General features: G+C 40.4%; 1 non-coding gene across 1 annotated transcript; it reads right to left on the reverse strand.

Moving 5' to 3' along the window:
* Window positions 1–18,231: 18,231 nt before the first annotated feature.
* Window positions 18,232–18,303, reverse strand: trnap-ugg (transfer RNA proline (anticodon UGG)). The gene has a single exon. It is a non-coding gene; the product is annotated as a tRNA-Pro (tRNA).
* Between the last annotated feature and the right edge of the window lie 3,535 nt (window positions 18,304–21,838).

Here is a 21,838-nt window from a genome sequence, read left to right on the forward strand (position 1 = left end):
CCTCTCAATGGCAGATGGAGCAGGAGAATCACTGATGGAATGATCATGTTTATCCTTTTTACTGAAGCAAAACAGAGTCATTTAGACGGAGAGGATTTATGGGGAGTTAATGCTGTCAAACATTAGTGCCAACAATATCACAATTTGGGAATTATGTTTGAATGTTTTAAAGACAGTACATTACAGGCGACATGTAGCTGTAGTTTGTGCTTTTTATGTACCTGCATACATTCAGGTCACAGAGGTAGGATGGATCTGGATGGTTTCTCTTACAATAATGAGTAAATGTTGTTTATAAATTTATCTCACAAGTTGCAAAGATGCTGATACTGAACATGAAATTAATTGATAACATATTTCACCAAAATACCCAGTCATGCAGCACAACATCTGCTCATAGTGATTCAGCTCTATTCCTCTTTTTAAAGGTTACATCACTCACAGCACTTGGTTGAGGTTAAGAAAAGATCATGGTCTTGGTTACAACAGAAAACATCGGCAGTGACTTGCAACACAAGACAAAATGTCTTTATTAACATTCAGCCAAAGCCACCATGCTCCCCTAACCTTAACCAAAGTGTATTGGTTGTCTGAACCTAACCACACTCAGGATGTTCATTCACTTGGGATGTGAATCCTAAACTCTGGGGACAAAGTGCTGCGGTTTGTGTGCTGTTGGAATAAGTGTGTAGGCTACTCCTTTCTTGGTTGGGTTTGGGAAAGAGATCATGGTTTGGGTTCAAATGAATATGAAAGGATCTTAGCAAAAAAGAGGACAGCCCTGAAGACAAACTTCTCCCATGTGCCTTTGTTACACCCTCTTTATAGAATAGTTGTCTTGTGACGAATTGGAATGAGAACGTGTTGGTTACACATGAGATGAATTGTGATTCAGTGGTTTGGTGTTTTTATGGTCAGCTTACTGCTAACAAGCAAGCTGTTATAATGCTACTAGTTTTCTGGAGCTAATGAGTTTCTAACTGTGGGATAACTGTTTTACTCTTCATACTTTTACTCTTTTGGACTTCATGTGTTTACTTGCTAAAATAATTATTGTGCAGTTCTTCCTATGACATAGGTACCCAGTTACACCAGCCCGTTCTCATTCTGAAGTCGACAAATACTACTGCATTGTCAGTGATTATGGCATCAGACATCACATTGTGTGGCAGTATGATATGCGGTTGGGCAGCATGAGTATGTACCGCAGACAGATGTAACCTTTTGCGTAGTTATGATATGGCGGCAGTCAACCAGACAGCACTTGTCACAGCAGTATGTTATGTAGACTCACAAGTCAGTCTTTAGATGCTTTGCTTAACTAAAGACTGATGACTTTCTCCCTGATTTTGTGTTTAGATGGGCGGATACAATTTCAGAGTTTAAAAAAACTCCCTGTGTTGCAGAACCAATAGTTAATCCGCAGGGCGGTCCTTCGGTGGCTCGCTGAACTCTTGTGCTCGTAAACATAGTCCGACTAGAAACACATGTAGCGGTACAAAATGGCTCAAGTCGCTGTAAGTCCTTCATTTCCACAATCTTGTGGACTGAGCACATGTTTGATAAAATGGAGTTAAATCTCTCGGCATCCATTATTTTCAAACTCTGTGTGTGTTTGTTTCCTTGCGGATGAGAAAAGGGGGAGCACACATTTCCGGGAGGGCGTGTCCTTTTCAAAAATGCCACAGCCGTTGCTTTGGTGCCAGCCGTTTTCGCCGGTGTGTTAAACACACTTTAGAAAGGAGTGTCCCCAGACTATCAGAAGGCGGAGATCTCTGATTGTCTGGTGGCGAGACTATATGATATGCTGCTGGACGGCATCAGGTTGAAACACTGCGGTGTAACGATGTAATATAAGGAGCTAAAAACTCCATAAAGAGCAGGTGGGAGGAATAGTGGATGGGTCCAACAAATCCTGGACTTTCACCCGGGAGCCTAGTGTTCACTTCCCGAATACCAAACTAAGATGTTTTTTCTCTCAACCTAACCAAATGCTTTTGTTGCCTAGACCCAACCATGTGCTTTTGTTGGCGTCCCAGCATTGGTAGCACATCCTAAAACATCAAAAGCAGATGCAAAGGGATACCTAGCGCAATATGTAGACGTGAAAGACTACTAACAAAGCGACAACATGTTGGTTACACGTGAGCAACTGCAAGCAAGTAACCATTGCCTGCCGAGACAATATTCATGTCAGCAGAGTCAGATGCAACTCACATGCAAAGCCAGCTTGCTAAAAAATATCGCAAAATATGATGTTATAGGAACATTGTCCTTTTTCTTACGTTCCATGCCTGTCTCCACCTAACTTCCAGCCAGGCAGCATCTCTCAAGTGGGGCCAGTATTGTACAATATCAGCAGATTATACCCGGCAATGATATTTGTCTTCTTCTTCTAATAAATTTCCGACAGGCTGTACACTAACAAAGTGTAAAGCTGCCCTCCACAGACAAGAGATTGCTGATCATCCTATACTGTTAAATACAGCCCAGTAGCGTGAAGAAATTTTGAAAATCACTCTACCAATAACTTAGAAATATATTTCAGAAGCAAAAGTAGACTCTAAGTAACGATCAGTTGGACTCCACTAGACGCGAAGATGCAAATTTGCTTTGCCACAGGAGGCAAATATTTTATTCACTCCTCTGCTCGCATTGAATGGAAGTGAACAGGAGAATATTCATTGGTATTAATTTCGCTCATGTGTGACCGTCCCTGAAAGCACAATGTAACTAATTTGAGAGCTTATCTATTGGCCTACTTTCGTGAAGCAAGTTTCCTTACTGTACAAATCAATTTTTATAATACACTTAGTCTAACTCTTGTTTGTGAAATCACATCTTTTGTAATCACTATTATTGACTTTGTTGTCCAATACTGTTTTCACAGTTTTACAATTGCTTTCAGTAAAAACCTCAAAGGCAATCCACTGTCTTCAGCCTTTATTGGAAAAGCGTTTAGCTTGCTGCATAGCTGAGTGCAGGAAAACATCAATATGAAAAAAATATTGTATCATATCCTTCCATGCAATGTTGATTTGAGCCATATTGTCCAGAGTTTCTGCCTACTCTGCAGCTGCCCACATAGAGTTGACATAAATCAATATGGCTGCCGTTTGAATAAGAGTCAAAGCGTTTTTAAGAAACACAAGAAAAAGCTATGAACTATTCATGAACAAAACGTTACTAACTAATGAACCTTTTAATACACTAAAAAGAAATTTTGGAGCGTCATGCCCGACAGCAATCACCACACATTTAGCTACGAAGCAGTGACCTTGAAACAAGGTGGGGCTGTGTATTCTGAGCTTCTGAGGACAATTTGTCTCTCCAATTTCTCTGCAATTCCTGCAGTCCATCACTGTCATAAGCTCATTATTGATCAGAGACTGATGCGTCTCATGTTCACAGTTAGTTGTCTCCTACTGTATCCTCATCACTCTCATGTGAGGTTTGCACAGTGATGTGTGCGGCATCACAACTGTAAAATAAAACAGGATCTTCAAGTAAGATTTCCAGTAACAATAACAACACTAGTAGTACGATATTGAGCGCATCATGAAGTTCAAATATCTTTATTTATGGGTATTTGTAAGAAGGAACAGATAAATGATTTTAATTCAACTTTAGTGGTTCACAGAGACACAGCTAAATGTACACTCTGTGATCTGGGTCAGGGCCAGAGGACTCTGCCTGACCACCCCTGGTGTCCTTCTGCTACAGCCAGAAGGTGATAAGTGACTTGTTGGTATCACAGATGGATTACCGAACAGGTCTCTCAGGTACAGGCTGAGGACCAGAGCCTTGTTGGAAAGTCAATCAAACAACTTCAAAGAGTGAGTCATAAAATGACTGTGAGACACAAAATCACTACACCGAGGTATAAAAGAACTACAAATAGTCCCAATACCACCACAAAGAGAAGTGCAGAATGATTTTAAAAAGGCCACAAAGACACACAAAATGTATACAAAAAGATGCAACATGACCGCAAAAGGCACAAAATGATGACAAACTGGAGCAAAATGTGTAAAACAGGATGTAAAAAGACTACAAAAAGATGCAAACTTCACACAAAAGACATAAAATGACTAAAAGGAGGCACAAACAGCCACAAAGACACACAATATGTCCACAAAAAGATGCAACATGACCACAAAAGGCACAAAATGATGACAAATTGGAGCAAAATGACTAAAATTGGATGCAAAGAGACTACAAAAAAATGCAGACCACAGAGACATAAAATGTCAATGAAAAGGTGAAAAACAACTACGTAGACACATAATATGACAACAAAAAGATGCAAAATTACTGCAAAAGGCACAAAATCACTACAAATTGGCTCAAATTCACAGAAATAGCATACAAAAAAACTACAAAAAGATGCAAACTGACCACAAAGAGGTGCAAAACAACATCTAAGACACACAAAATGACCATAAGTAACTGTAAGACAACCACAAAGAAGCATAATACAATCACAAAAAGATGCAAAGTGACCAAAAGAGGCACAAAATGATGACAAATTCACGCAAAATAACTAAAATTGGATGTAAAAAGCCTGCAAAAAGATGCAAATTGATCACAAAGATACATAAAATGTCAATAGAGAGATGCAAAACAGCCACAAAGACATTCAAAGCGTTGTTTGTATTAATTCTGTATCGTTTGCAATTAAGGAGGGTTGGGAGGTCCTTTACACATCTGTCTCATAATCTGTCCATGACTGTAGTCTCTTTGTAGTTACAAACAGTAGCTATTTAATGATATTATTTCATATTGGAATGTTGAAAGTTGTTTATTTGGCAGACATTGTTAACACTGATTAAACGATGTAACTATGAATAATGTACCGTTTATAATTGCCAAGAGCCAGAGCTTTCTACCAGCTTTGACCCCCCATTCATAACTTCTAAACCCGCCCCTGTCGGTAGTTTAATATTTAAAGTCAAAGTCTTGTCAGTAATGGTACCCAGCGCCCTCTCAATAAGATGGATATACTGTAAGCTTTCCAACAAAACCTCCTAAACGCAGCCTGAAGCGCTCCGCTGTGCAAACAGCAGCAGGAAATTACTCCAGATTGTACCCAGAATGTGAGTATGTGAACAAAACGCCCCGTACCAGTGTCTCAAATCATCCTGCAAATGTCTGAGGACTGCTATGTGGCATGGAAGAAACATCCATCTCATTTAAATAAGTCAACAACTGCAGAGTATTTAGATTTCGGGCTCAGTAGACACGGGGTGCCTCCACAGGAGACGCCCCCCGGCATGTTAGCTTTCTGCTGATTGACTCAGTGGGCTCTCATTATCACGAGCAGAATGAGCCGTGAATGTTCTCACTGCCTCTCCTGTTTATTTTCAGGTTACATCGCGGTTGGGGAATGTCACTTCAATGCCAGTTTTGTTTTTCACTCAAATCGAGAGGAGCAGTTACCACATTATTTATAGTATTACATGCTTTATTTAGTATTCCCACCAGAATAACCCCAAAAAACCTCAACTCTTCAAAGCTCTGGCTGCACTGTATACGCTGCCCTCTGCATTTCTCTATCTACGTGACACATTACAGGATGTAAGAGTACTCACTGGTTTTTATTATGTTTGTCTTGAGGCTACAGCCTAAGAATGAGATTCTATAACTCTTAATAATGCCAGCAGTGAACGGCTGAGGAGCTAAGGAGGTTTGAAGCTAAAGAAAAGCCGTAAATGGCTTCATGCATCAAAGAGCTCAGAGAAATGTTCTCTCCGAATCAATACCAGCTCTCCTCTCTTCGCTAACAGGTAGAGCCGAGCGCAGGTGGTATTTCGAGAACACAACCTCTCCCTCTGCTGAGGATTATCTGCTTATCCAGTTTCACATATTTATGTGACATTATGATGAAGAAATAAGCAGCTCTCGGTTTCACACCGTTGTGTTGGACTGTTTTTAAGAGGTTAATTGCTCAGCAGTTGCATTGATGGATCGAACAAAAGCTACAGAGAATTGTAATTTGTTCACATAACACAGTAATCCGTACAAATTGCAATCTTGTAATTCTTGAGGCTTTTCTTGGACGGCAGACAAGAGGCGACTTAATTTAGCGTCGCACATTAAGGGAATGGCTGAGGAATGTAGATGCTGTAAATGAATAGCACATTAAATATTTCTCAGACGTAAATTCTGCATTGCAGCGACGGTATAGCCATCAGATGTTTCCATTTCTGATTTCATCTGACAGTGTCTTTGAGGAATGTAGAGTGCCGTAAAGACAGTTCATATTCACGATATCTTAAAGCACTGCCAGAAACAAACACGTGTTTTTTAAATCCTCACCAAAAATAAGGCAGAAACAAACAAGAAAAACACACAATTTCGACCCCTCGCTGTGCAGTTTGAGCTCCCAGCAGTTTACATTCATTAACGTGCCATACAGCCGAGCTCGCTCCTTGAATGACAATGTTTTCCTCATTTGCTTCAGAAGCTCTTATCAAAAGTGATAGACCTGGCAAGATCAAAGTGCAGCCTCGTGGTTTCCCCTCTGGCACTTTCTGACTGGGAGAGCGAGCTTTTAAAGGACTTGTGACAAGCGCATTGCCTTTGAAGCGGATTAGTATTGTTACCGTCTCATGTTGCACCGCTGTCCCCAGAAGTCGGTGGTTTAAACTATCTGGCCGACTGAACCCTGCACAAATTTCCCCAGTTGTGAAATATTTGTTCTCACCATTTCAAAGTGGCCCCTTGAGCCCTATATTGTGCTGCACTATAATCATAATGAACAGGACCTCTATAGGGCCCCCAAAAAGCTGCTGCTGATAAAAACTTATTCAGCTTCTTTTTCACGTCCCTGAGGAAAGATTGATTGCACTGAGAGCCTTTTAATATAAATATATTATCTCCCAACAGTGATATGAAATCTCACTCTGAAAAATGCTGCTCCAACACTTTATCAATGGAAACGTGATCAGAGGCAATCTAAGACTGCAGCGCATTTTAAATCCTGCAGCTACAGTGCGGCTGAATAACCGGCTCGATGTTTTCTGTCTTGTAAGAACAAAAGAAATGTGATTGTTTCTTTCACCTTGAATATTGTTGTCACATTATCTTTCACCGCTCCTGCAGTCACTTTCAGACAAATGCATTGAACGATAGCTCATCCTCTGTTGCTAATCACGTCTACATTACATTCTCACCAGCCGCCACTTTGTGCAGCTGCTGCAGGTGTCGTATTCATCACCAAAACAATCCAAACAAAGAGTAAACAAGATTTCTGGATGACAAAACAATCTCACCTCAGGTCTGTTCAGTAGCTGTGCTGGAGCTTTTGATTGTCAGTCTTCCTCAGCCAGTCAATGAGATGTAGAGGTTTGAGCACAAAGAAATCTATGTCCAGTTCCAGTTTGACATTTTGAGAGAAAAGCTTTTACATTACATTCACTTAACGGATGCATTTATCCAAAGCAGCTTAACCATGTTGATATACAACCCCAAAGTTGCAAGAATCATCTCAGTACATGAGCTTAAGCAAAAAAGATGAACTGTTTTAAGTGCTACATTTAGAATCCACAGCCCTTTGTACACAGAGGTCACACTATAGGGCCGCTACAAAGTCCCTTCTTTATGCTGCCTTTGCATTTTTACACAGATCCAAACAATGGCGGCATCATTCCGCTCCAGAGTGTGATTATACACTGCATCCTGGCATCCTGCAATCAAAAGAGGCATTACAGGTGTGATATGTAACACTACGCCGTCAACCTCCAGTGTGACAGATAACGTACATGTTGGCAGCGCTTTCTAAACAGCAACAATGGCATAACATGTCAATCACAATCATTTACCGTCTCTGTTATATGGTGGCAGATCTCGTCCTCTGCTCAGCAGGTAAGGAGCTCCCAAATCTCGTTGTTTTCCTGATTTGCGGCAGCTGTTCTGCTTCTTTTAATTAGCCGCTAACGTTGCCAACTCAATATGTAAATAAAATGTCACACCAGTTCCAGCAATGATCACATCTTTCCATCATTACATTTTACACAGACCTCATTTCAGGGCTGTTACGACCTGTGTTCCTGGCGCAGAGTCGAGACAACTCTATTCCCCCTTTTCCACGATCGCACCTTACAGCGAGGTGGCACAATGGCGCAATATTCCCAGCTTGAACAGGCAGTGTAAAAATGGCTAATAAGAGATAGAGGAAGAGTTGTATTCTTATGGATTTTTTGACGAGAAGATAGATACCGCTGTTCAATCTGCATGATAAATAAGAGCCTGAAGCTGAGAGACAGTTAGCTTAGCTTAGCATAAAGACTGGAAACGGGGAAACAGCTAGCCTGGCTCTGTTCAAGGGTAACAAAATCTGACTACCAGCAACTCTAAGCTGGGTGAAGCTTGTTGATGAATGAAATTACTCTGATTCAGCTTTGTGCACAAGGAGAGAAATGGAGGTAAGGAAAGCAAACAAATGGCAAAAGTCAAGAGGACGTAAGATTGAAACAAAGTTGTTATATGAGGTAAGATTATTGCTTTTAGCCACTGAGCTCTTTAGCAGAAATGGTTTTTAATTGTTTGTGTTATTGTTGGCATGGTAAATATCATTGTTCTTTTAACATCAGGTTGCGCTGTTAATATGCTAACTGGCTAACTAGCATCTTGAATCTATCCTATATGTTTGACGGGACATGGGCAACATAAGGTGATGCAACAGAAGCCGTTGATCGCGGCTTGTTCTTTGGTGTCAGTTTGGGGTGTCTAGGCTTTAAGCTCACTAATAACCATGTTATATATATTTTTTTTTTAATTTGTACAAACAACAGTGTATGAAAACAACTCCCTTGAAATAGTTCAGCACATAACCCCAGGTAAAATCACAACTTGTGTATTGTTTTTACACTACACACATAAAAGAAGTCAGAACCAAAGCTAAGCTAACCATCTCCTGGCTGTAGCCCAGTGTTCAACAAAAAAATATGAGCCATGTTGATCTTCTCATCACATTCTTCAGCAAGAAAGCAAAGACACATATTTCCCAAAATGTTAAACTCTTCCTTAAAGAACGTCTCACCCAAGTTGACTTAAAAGTTAAGACTTCACTGTTTCCATGGTGAAGTTCATTCTTCACCTTGAAAACAGTCATTGACAAAAAAAAGATCCATTTAGTAGCTGTACTGGAGCTGGGACAGAAAAAAAGAACTACTACCTCTGCTTCCAGTGATTTTTGGAACTTTACAATGATCAATGATGCTGTTTTCGATTGATTAAAAGTCTCTCCTCAAACAGAAAAAGTTTAACTGACCACACTTGGGAGATTCGACACTGCAGCGACTCTACGCTGTAACACAAAAGTGATTTCAGCGGGGTTGAAATTGATGAGTAAACAGTCGCTGCATGTCTCGTCTCCTTTTTTAAAAGTCGTGTGAGTGAAGCAGGGTCTAGGATTAACAAGGACAGGTTAAATTACATCTTCAGTTTGGGGGCAATTCAATAGGAAGTGAATCAATCTGAGGATTAATTGTTGCACCACATCCTGAGCAGCAGACACTCGATACAGCCAGAGGGAGACTGCTATAATGGAAGTGAAATACAGACAGCACACAGCTATAGCAGCTTAACCCTTCACAGCTCCTGGCACTTGTTTAATGTCTTATTAAAAGGATGTGGAAAAAATTACACACTGACTGGAGATCAGCTACAGTGTTACAGTGTATGTTACAGTTAATAATATTACATGTATATCACTGGTTTCTTTTGCCCTACAGCACAGTAGGTGATTTAAAATTATATTTGAGATTAGTCAAGGGGAGTATTGTACATAGTATAATTTATGTGATGTATTCTTGTGAAAGTGATGTAAACTAATGGGTGTTTTAGGTATTTTTTTTATGTGAAATCTTTCCAGGTTATGAGTCCTTTTCAGGCTCATAAGTCAGTGATATTATGTTCATGTTCTTCAGAAGCAAAAGCATTTCGGGGTCCAGTGATGTGTTATGGATTTTACAGCCCCTATCGGAAGGTAAGGTATAGTTGAAATTTGGCTTTTTTTTTAAATTATTATTATTTATCACAATTACTGTAGCATCACTCTATTTTATGTCATTTTTAAACTTTATTGATCTATTATTATTGTGTTGTTATTGATATTATTATTATTATTGATGTCTAATAATAATACAATATTTTTCACTTAATATTTTATTATCACTGTTATTTATTATTATTGTATGTGTAAAGGTATTTATCTATGTAGATTTGCTTGTCTGGAAAGTGGGTGAGGATACTTATCGAATGAACTACTCCCAGCTGGCCAGTAAGGTTGTGAAGGTCATTGATTTTTGGTTGAATTTCAGTTGTAGAAAATCATAATAATCATTTTAATGGTGTGACGTTTTTGCCAAAATGTTAACACTGCGACATTTTCACCAAAACTTAAAATTAAAATCATTATTTTTGCTAGTTGGACAGTGTATGTGCGAGTTTTTCTACAAGTTGTGCTCTACTCGTCCCTCTACAATGCATCTGTTTGGAAAGAGATGTGCAAAATATCCCTTTGTTCCGAATTTAGGTTGTGACATCGGGTGACCAAAATTTCAATGTGAGAATGTTCAATGGCAACGTCAATTTGAAATAGAATATTGACAACAAATGACTTTGATATTTTGTTGGTTTTAACTTGTGTTGTTATGTTACCAAAATCCAACACCTTCCAAACGCCTCATGCTAAAGTTATCTTGTATGTTACAGCCACTTCTAGGAAGTCCTAGTTTCCTGTTATTTTTGGGTCACTCTAATGCACCACCTGACCTGGCATCTAGGGAACCTTTAATTAAAGGCAGGTATGATAAAGTGAATGTGGAGTGTGGAAGATGCCACAGGGTTACAGTCTTTAACCGTCTTTAACTGTGTTTGGTTGGTTAGTTTTTATTGTTTTATAAAGTTGTTTAATACCCCATTGATTTGAACTTTGTTTTTATGAAGGCTGCCTGTTTATTTGGGGATTGCTGTTTTCATTTTTTTGAACTCGACAGTCAAGACAATCAGTTCATATCGTCATCTTGCAACGCTCCATACATCCTGCAAGTCAGTCAACTCTAAAACCAACCAAAGCACCTGGATCATCAAACAGTGAGTCGAATTAAACCAAAGACAGTGAGTTCATCACATCTCCCATTATGGCGTCTGTGGGCAGTTATTTTTTGAGCTTATTTGAAAGCTGCAATAATGTAGAATAACATCATTTAGTCAAAACCCAACATCTGCAAAACATCATAATGCTAATGTCCACATATCATGAAATTCTATGGTCATTAAACATTTAAAATATCGTCAACTCGAATTCCATTCCAACCAAAATTTAACGTCTGTCCGACATAAGTGTCCATTGTCTTTGTGACGTAATATTGACATCTGGTGCCAGCTTGACTGATTCATGTATGCCCTGAAAATGTCAATAACCAGAACTGTGTAAAATATGTATCTCTTTGCTTCATGACTTTGGTTCTGTATTTTCCTTATTTTCACACTGAATTACATGTTTTATGACTAAAAGCTGTCAGATATGCATACTGAAAATACTACAACATTAACACACGTAGATTATTTTCTCAAGCATGTAAGCTCTATTCTTGTTTTGCTACCACATGCCTCAGACCATTTTACCATTTTATGGTAAATCCCACACACTGCTCCTGCTCAGCTTCACAATTTCACAAAGAGCATTGTGTGGGATTTTCTGTTCAAAGATTCAAGTGATATGTTCCAACACACCTGCATTTGGATGTGATTTTATGGTAAACACTGTCATTTTGCGTGGATCGCTTTGCATCAGAATAGAGCAGGAGTAGAGGAGGTGAAGGTCACAGTGAGCGAAGATCTCCAGAGAGTGAAATAAAGCACATGAAAAGAGGCAATATAGTGCTTTGCTATGCATACAATATTTAGTTTTACTGGATGTTAAATGTGTTTTGTTTTTTTTTTGAAATATCTGCCTTCAGCACCTTAAGTTTGTCCAGTTGTCAAGGAAGTGTAGATGTCCAAATTTCCATGAGTACTTTAAGGACTTCTTGTTCATGGTGGCTTTGAGGTTGGAGTTTTTAAAAAAATCTCAGCAAGGCAAGCCCAGTCTCACTCCAGAGTTGTCAGATGCAGCGCTTGGACAGTGACTTGCAGCGTCAGAAACCAACGAAAAAAGGCGTCCTTTAACGTTGGCATGATATGCAGCTGGTTGCAATTATAGTTCAGGGGGGACTGTGGCAGGTCAAGGACGAAAGTTAAGGCGGCAAAAGTCCGAGTCCTGCAGGAGGAAAGGATGGTGGATGGGTCCAACAAACTCCGACTTTCACCCAAGAGAGCAATGTTCATGTCCCGTAAGATTACAAAGCCAAACTGTGTTCATTTTCCTAAACCTAACCACGTGTTTTTGTTGCCTAAACTCAATCATGTGGGTTTGTTGTTGAAGGAAAAAAAACATCAATTTGCAGTGTTGTACCAACGTAGTGCGTTTTTTTTGAAAGACACTGTATGTCAACGTTAAATGTCCTGTGAAAAAGGAAGTGTATCTTGAAAGAAGACAATGCAAAACTTGACACGGCATCCCAGAACGTCAACAACCAAAGCACTCTGGGTACCTTGCATGTCGTGTGTGGACGTGGAAAGTCCATGACCAAAACGTCAATGTGTGATGAGGTCAGAGTGAGAATGTGGATGGGATGGGAAAAGATCATGGTGTGGGTTAAAATGAAAAAGAAAGTGACAAACACATAAGCCGTGAGCCTGCTTCACCACAAGCCTTTCCCAGCTGACCCAGAGCCGGTCAAGGCGCACCATCAAGGCAGAAATACGCCCGCTGGGAGCCGTTCAGCACCGCGGACCGTCGGACTAATGGGATGTCGGACCAGTGGGCTGTCGGACCAATGACATGGACCCAGCGGGGGTGCCGTTCCTGTAGATGCGTTCTGTACACTATCAGGTGTGTGCTGCAGCGGACATGCCAGAGATGTTCGGACTGGGCTGCAAGTCTGCCTCAACTCGCTGACTCTTTTTTTGTTCTGTTGAGGCTTCCCAGAATAATCACAAATGTGTTTTTGTGTCATTCTGACAGTTTTTCAGTTTGCTACATCACCGACAGTACTTGATTGGTCACATGACACGTTGCCATTAAATTGCAGGGTGCTGCAGCAGAGTGCTTCAGTACCCCCAGCACCCCTACTTCATGTGGTTATGCAGCTAAGTCTGTTTAGTAGCTGTTGTGGAGCTTTCAGTCGTATCACATGATATCTGGTAAAACACTTCCAGAGGTGACATTTGAAATTTTGCTTTCTCAACAATTCTAAATAGTTCATGTGAAACTTTTCCTCCCAAAAGTTTTGATACAAAGGGTCTGTTTTGGTGTTATTCTAAATCAATACATTTTTAAACACATCCTTGAGGTGACTTTGACTGAGAATATTTTTTGCACAGTCTAAAAATATGTATTGATGTATTGAGGCAGTTGAGCTAAAGCGTCAGACTAAAGAATGACTGAGCAGCCAGTGTTTTGTTATTCTTAATAACAAACTCTTTCAGCGATGTTGCCTTAGATATATTTTATTGAATGACATAATCTGCCCCGCATCTGTTGTTGCACATATTACATCCTCTCTCCATCTAAGGTTGACTTCTTGTCGGACCATATGCGTGCACATATTCCCATAAACATCTTGCAGATTTTTGTCTCAGCTGAGATTCATTGCAGGAAATTGATTCCTCTTCTTGGACATTACTCTTCCAAAGAGATGCTGCTGCGATCTGAGGCAGGTACACACTGTCATTTGTCAGGTGTCTCTGCGAGCGCTCTTATGCTTTGACTTATCGCATCTGGGTTGGCTGGAGAGGAGATAGGCTCTTAAACAAATGGCCGCTGTCACACAAGGGGAGGCTGCCTTTAATGAGCCTGTCTTCACAATTGGCACGGTCCATGTCAGGCTCCAGGCCTGCTCTGAACCGAAGCTTAAGCAGCTTCTGTAGCTTTAGCTTTTTGTCTCCTCATTATTATGTGTGAGTCACTGTAATGTATCGGTACCACGGGGAAATACTGAATGTAGAAGTGCAGGATTGCTTAAAGAGCAGCTTCCCTGGAGCTTCAACAGACTTTCTCCTGATCATCCTGACTGTGTAAATTACCTTTACAGCATCCTCTCTTTGTGATCATGTCTGAACAAGTTGCACTAACTATAAACTGGCTGCTGATAAATAAACAGGGTGGAACTTATGATGGTAATACATACTGAAATGATCAAAGCTGAACTGGTGCTATTAGTGAACTCCAGCCAGAAGTCTGTATCTGGATGTGCCTTTAAGGGACAGTTCACCCAAAATCAAAAACACAGATTTTTCCTCTTACCTGTAGTGCTATTTATCACTTTGGACTGCTTTGGTGTGAGTTGCCAAGTGTTAGAGATGCCCGACATAGAGATGTCTGCATTCTCTTGAATATAATGAGACTAGATGGCACTCAGCTTGTGGTGCTCAAAGACACAAATGAATACATTTGAAAAATGCTACAGCAATGTCTCTTTGCAGAAATCATGACCCAGTTACTGAAGATAATCCACAGACCTTGTTGTGAGCAGTTTCATGTAGAAACTATTTTTTTTCTACCGAACTACACCTGCCAATGGTATCACTGCATGGAAGAAAGTGTGCATCTAATTATGGATAAGAGACTTGTGCTTGTGACCAACACATTCTCATTCCGACCTCGTCACATGTCGATGTTTGGTCATGGACTTTTAATTGAAAGGCACCCTGGGTGCATTGGTTGTTGACATTTTGGAACGCCATGTCAAGTTCTGCCTGTTACATGCATTGTCTTCTTTCAAGATCAGGGGTCGCGTTAACCGGATATTTTTGTTCATTGACCGGCTTTTTACAACAATGACCGGAAAATCTGAAGGCCGTCGGCCATTTTGACTGGTTGCAATTACCACCCCTGCCCACTTGGCGGCGGAGTGCACAGTCAGTGGTTTACATTTCCATTTTCACATTGTAGAGAAAAAGTCATTCATCTGCTTCATGTAGCATTGTTGACATAAGGGCCTGGACACACCAGATGCGTTAGTGCCGCAGAAGTCCTGCGAGTATACTCGCAGACGCTTGACTGTCCACACAGGCAGCGCATTTCTCCTGCGCTCTCCGCGCCAGTTAAACATCGACTCCACTCGTCTGTTCCCGTCAGTACTCGTTTTTTCACTTCAACAGGTCATTTTAAACATGGGTAAGTCCATATTTTAATCGTTTTTTATAACGTAATAAGTTAATGACAATTTGTCATTGCATGTCCATGTATTGAGCGTGTTGGGTTAACACTGAATGAATAGGGCATATTGTTCTGACCATTTTATGTATGTAGTTATGTCTGTAGGCTCGGTGACACAAAATTAAAATTGTAATGAAGTGATTAGGGTATTGAAAAATGTGTTCGGTTATGCACTGTTGTGTTATTTTAAATTATAAACATGGTATTTTCTCCTCACGTTCCTCAGTGCGTGCTGTTATTTTATTTTGAAAATTGGCCGGATTCTCTCATCTTTTCTGTGTCCGACTTCCTGTTTGGTACAATCTATCCAGCTTGACAGAAGCACTCGCGGCTTGCGTGAAAAATAGAACAGACGCCGAACTGAAGCACTGCGGTGTGTGGATGTCTGTTCATCTTTTTGTTCATGTCCTTATTAATGCACACTTTATAAGTTGCTTGTTGGATTTATTAAAAACGAACGAATGAAAACTAAATGTCTTTGAATATCTATTATCATTTAAAAACGAAAATTAAAATGACCAGTAAAAATAGATTATGACCGGATTTTTATGACCCTGTCGGTCAAAATGACTGGCAAGGAAAAAGTCTAGCGCAACGTCTGTTCAAGATACACTTCCATTCTCACAAGAAATTTACCATTTACATACAGTCTCCTTTAAAATAAACGCACTACGTCGGTATAACACCGCAAATTTATGTTTTTTTCAACAACAACTAATGCATGTGGTTGTTTTTAAGCAACAAAAACACGTGGTTAGGTTTAGGAAAAAACAACAGAGTTTGGAGTTACCACCCCTCCCACCTGCCCTACTTGGACTTTCCCCGCCTTAACTTCTGCTCATGTCCCGCCACATTTCTCCCCTGATGCTGCTAAACTGAATGGCGACTGGCTGTGTATCATGCCGTCGCTAAAGGACAGCTTTTTCGGCAGTATCAGATGCCGCAAGTCACTGCCCAAGTGCTGGATTTCGACGACCTCTGAATGATCCCAGGTTGTCATGACAGCTTGAGATGTAGACATTAATGTTGTCCTCCTTGCTGAGCTGTAACGCTAGCTAGCTCAGTGGTGCTAAAGGAGCAAGCAGTCGATGCATGCTTGTTCCTGTACAGTGATACAGTTAACGGGTGTAGCTCTGCAGAAAGAAATTGTTACATGAACCTGCTCACAGCAAAGTCTGTGAAGTATCTTGAGTAACTGGGTCATGATTTCTGGAAAGAGACATTGCTGTTAAGTTTTTCAAATGTATTTTTGGGCGCTTTGAGCACCACGAGCCGAGTGCCATCTAGTTCAATTATATTCAAGAGAAAGCAGACATCGCTATGACTGATATCTCCAACACTCGGCGACTCACACCAAAACAATCTAGACTGATAAATAGCACTACTGATAAGAGGAAAAATATGTATGATTTGGGATAAACTGTCCCGTCTTGCCAATAGCATTTTGTCCTTCACAAAAATGTGAATTCTGACCTTTGAAATATAGCACAACTTAGTTGACTGAGACTGTTTCATTTAGCCTAGCTGAGTTTGCCTCTGCCAAACAGCTCCAAAATTACTGTGCAGACATTAAGAGTAGTGCTACCTCTGTAACACATCTTGTGTGGATTCTAATACAAGATCTGTCAGAAAGAAAACAAAAATGTGAAAAGCCTGACACAGTAAATGTGTTGCACATGTTTTTCTTTAAAGAATCCAACCTGTGCTAAATGAAGCTCAGTGATTATGGGTTCGCCTTTGCAGTATTCAAATATGATTGAAATGTAGCAACCTGAATAGTATAGTAAATTGGTAGAGCTGGGAAAAATAATCCTTTTGTTGTCAGTTAATGGTCTCATTTCTCTCACCTGTCACTCATCACCAGATTAAAACATGTAAACATCTCAAAACATCAAAAAATCTGTTACATTTTGTTCTGACTTCTAAGATGCTTCATGGGTTGCTCAGGCAACATCCAGATTTTACTGAATATTAATAGATATAAACACATTTGAGCAAAATGCTATAAATAAAATAAAGTAGCCTTTGTACTATATACTTTGATGTAAACAAATTCTTGTTGAAACTCTTGTATACAAGGAGTTTACAGGTGTAGGAGCCTAATAATGGGGATGATGAAACCTTTAAAGCTGAATTTTAATGATAATACTGACTACTGCAGGTCAATTTATGTGTCACACTTTCATCTCATACAATTATAATGTGTTATCAAAGTGTAGGTGGATCCACACATTGTCCACCCATAACAAAGGATCTCTCCGCACTGCTTAGTAATACAGTCGTCTTATCTTGACGCCTTTCAGATTAAGATAAATGGGTCAATTTGAAAAGTAATTAGCTAACCTAAATCCAATGCGTGTTTCTTGAATATCTGCCCTTCATCACAGTGTGTGCCAAACCTGCGATTGGCTCTCCTTTCCTTTGTTCTCTGGAAAGTGAATCTGTTTGCAGAGAATAGAGATGATTGATTTGCAATGCTGCTTCTTCTGTGTTCCTGACATTAGTAAAATACCTGCTCGGTATAATGCCTGGACACGACAATGAGGGTAGTTGATTATAAAAACGAACGGCTGAAAGAATCTCACTTACTTTATCACACAAAGATTGGGGAAGCAATTAAAGACACTAAGTCAGTGAGGCAAACAAAGCCTGTATGAAGGTTTTTAGGCGTCACGCTGACAGAATATGTTCCACAGAGACTGTATTGTCCCTTTGAAGGCTGAAGACAGATTTATTGCAAAGGAGTATCAAAGCAGAAATCCTCTCAGAGATAAATACCCCCATCTATTTTTTTTCCCTTTGTCAGATAAGGACCCACGCTGATGAACCTGCCGTGCATTTCAGACATGTCAGAATATTGTTTGAATATTCCCAACGGTTGCTCAGAGCAAAGGGCTCTTTCTTTTAATCACGCAAAGAATCAGAATCTACCTTTGAGACTCATAAACCATTCTCAGAAAGGGCTCGTCCGGGATTTGAACCCGGGACCTCTCGCACCCAAAGCGAGAATCATACCCCTAGACCAACGAGCCACATTACAATTAGGGGGTTTGACTTGGTTGGCTGCTAAGACACATCCGATTGGAGCACAAGACAAAACAAACAAGACAAGAGATCTTGTCTATCCCAGCAAAGCAACCCAAATGTCCCTCTCCCCAGCAACGCTTTCCAGCTCCTCCTGGGGGACCCCAAGGCGTTCCCAGGCCAGATGAGATATGTAATCCCTCCAATAAGTTCTGGGTCTTCCCTGGGGCCTCCTACCAGTATGACGTGCCTGGAAAACCTCTAGTGGGAGGCGCCCAGGAGGCATCCTGATCAGATGCCCGAACCACCTCACGGAGGAAACTCATTTCGGCCACTTGTATCTGCAAATTCATTCTTGCGGTCACTACCCAGAACTTATGATCATAGGTGAGGGTTGGGACGTAAATGGACCAGTAAATCAAAAGCTTCGCCTTCCGGCTCAGCTCCCTTTTTACCACAACAGTCTGGTGCAATGCCTGCATCACTACAAATGATGCACCACACTGATCTTGTGCAAAAGGCAAACTGAAGTCACAAACACTGGACATTAGTGTTCTGCAAGAGAGATAACATCCTGTTTTTATAAGCTAAGATGGTACCTCCTAAATATTAGATAAACATGGCCTGGATTTTTTTTTTCTTTTAACCTAGACTTTCATTGCTTCTGTAGCCTGCTGTGCTTGTGTATACTGACAATTTTGAATTCCAGCTGATGATTACAGATCTAAGGGTGTTTTCACATATAGTCTTTTTAAAACAAAAAACAAAACTCAGTCTTCTTAAAGTGCACCAAAAAGAAGACCAACAGAAAAGGTACTCAGTTCTTTTTCTGGTCAACTGCAGCTCTGATGGGGCCTCAGTCCTCTTTCTGCTCACACTATAGCCTATATATAATATATATATTGACATAGTTTTGTTTTTACCTTGACGGAGCACTGCAGTGCGGTTATGAAGCCCCTGGTCTTCAGATGAACTTAAAATTGAAGGGAAAACCTTAGTGTTTCTGTGCTGTAGACTGTTGCCGTTTGATGTATTCTACATTCCACATCTGGAGACGTGCAGTATCTTTCGTGGACCAAACGACTCCTCGCCCTGTGGCCTTGTAGGTGTTACAAGCCGACATGGTTTCGTCTGTTTATTTCAAGCATGCCAGTGCAACAGCATGTCATCTAGAGGGCTACATACAATAGCAAAGAGCAAAGTGAACCTAGAGCGCTTTGTGCGACCAAGTGTGAAAACACCCTAATATTTGGTTCTTTTTCCATGTTCGAACAGTAGTTATAAATCCAAATAAAAAGTGCCTGCTCTACTCTAGACCAAAGCAACGTTATCAACCAATGAACCTTCAGTGATATCTGTGGTGTCAGTGTTTACAGTGTTGTCAGTGTAGTGAAAGGTTGTACTGCTATCACTGCTCACTATGAGTACTACTAGATGACATATTTGGTATAAAGGAAACATGGTTGTGATTCACTATATCACAGTATAAATCCCCCAAAATAGATGCATGTACATTACGTTCTATGTAATGTCATTGCACAGAACTAATACAACTTAAAATACCATTATAGGCAGAATAACAACAGATACATGCTGTGTTTTGGGGTGGATGTATTATAGCATGTCTACAGGGTCTGGCAGGTTTGGCAGCACATAATAAATAGTTCTGCTCAGTATGCTCCAAAACTCCACTGCAACAAATACAGATACTGACAAACCCCACAGGATGTTTCCTATTCATGATAAAACATTGTTTTTTAGGGAGATTACTTTGTACAGGGATCTGGGGAATTCATTTCTCTTCTCCTACGAGAGCTGCCTTGTCAATCCACAACAATATCAAGGGCAGATCGCACAAAACTAATGTTTTAACCTTTTTCTCTGCTGTTCTAAATGGTTTTATGTGATCACAGCTGATACATTTTATGTTTTCTGCCGCCCAACATCATGTCCAGATTTGAATGTTGAGTGCCGACATGACTCAGCTCTGCATTAAATAGATGGAGAGCAATTTCAAACGGTCGTCTGTCAGCGGGGTAATGTGAATACAGCAGCTTTTGCTTAGGCTGTATGGAAATAGTGTTTTTGCTTCACACCATTAAAACGTCCCAGTAGAAAGAACAGCGTTAAACAGTCATTTACATTTTAGAGTGCCTTTTTGAAGAGTAAACCGAGGATTGCCAGTCTTGCACGAGTGTCGGCTGAATAATAAACCCTCCGGGTCACTGCGGTTTCCTGGGAAAAATCACAAGCGCAGAGGAAGGCTTGGGGTTCATAATCACAATGTAAGCCACGTTCAGTATAATTCATAAGTCCATGATATACATCATTCTAATATCCATCATCATTATTGGCTTTTGTGGTTTAGTTGAGGCAATCAATTTTTCTGTGGCGCAATAATAATCTACTGTTTGTGGCTACTTTTTTTTTCCTCCATAAAAGACCAAAATAGATCGACTCTTTACATGAGTCTGGGTTTTGTGAACCGAACAGTTTACAAAGTTACCAAATAACCCTTGAAGCGAGCAATTACCGATGCAATTTTGTACAACTGAATGCAATTACCTGCGTCTGCACTCCAAAGAGCAGGAGTCCCTGAATGATTCTGATTGTATCTGCTATTGTTTGTAATCTCAAACGATGATGGAGATGACCACTTAAAGTCAAATTATAGTCAGTGCAGGTAATATTTATCATGAGCACAAATACCATTTAGGGCTATGAATAATTGACACGCGTTACATGCATGTTAGCTCTTATAAGTGATATTCTGTATGCATGAGAATGTCATTTGCAATAAACATCATTCAGACCAACAAGAGTCTCCCTCTGATCATTTTAATTCACTACAAAGAACCTCTCTTTTCTCAAACACGGCTCATTAATTATATAATGTTGCTGTGATTTGTGCATCATTGGGAACATTCCAACAGTCATGACTGAACACAAATCATTTCTTTGACGCTGCAGCAGCTTTTCCTCCCACTTTTTCCCGTCTGTCACAGTACAATATAAAAGTGTAAGGTTCTTTAGTGTAGTGATTAACATTTATTTTCAAAAGCATATGTTCTCCTGCAGATGAAAGCCCGCCGGCTGTCTGTGCTTCAACCTTGGCTGTGCTTCAAAGCGACGGGAAAACAAGCCATTTTCTGTCATTTCGCTTTGCACTTTGTCTGTTATACACTGCAAATTTCAAATGACAGGAGCCACATAGATTCAGACATATACTCGGGTTGGTTTTCCTCTCGAGTGGGTTGCATCTCACTCTGCCTGCTGGAGCAGAGCAGCACATAATAGTCGGCTCCGCGCCTCTGACTAGCTGGACGAAGCTCTTCAAAGTCAAGCGCGGATTGGAGGGCACTTCAAATAGATTAAAAGAGCTGCCCTGTTGTTTATGTAAGCGCAGGAAATAGTGTTGATGAAAAACACAGCTGATGTTTAGGTTCATCTGCATTCACACCCACTGAGGGATCGTTTTATCGCACACTGAGATCCATTTGATGCTTCACTGGGTGTAATGGGGGAAAAGGCAATCCTCCAGTC

The sequence above is a fragment of the Epinephelus fuscoguttatus genome, linkage group LG4 (assembly GCF_011397635.1).
Source record: "Epinephelus fuscoguttatus linkage group LG4, E.fuscoguttatus.final_Chr_v1".
Classification (NCBI taxonomy): Eukaryota; Metazoa; Chordata; class Actinopteri; order Perciformes; family Serranidae; genus Epinephelus; species Epinephelus fuscoguttatus.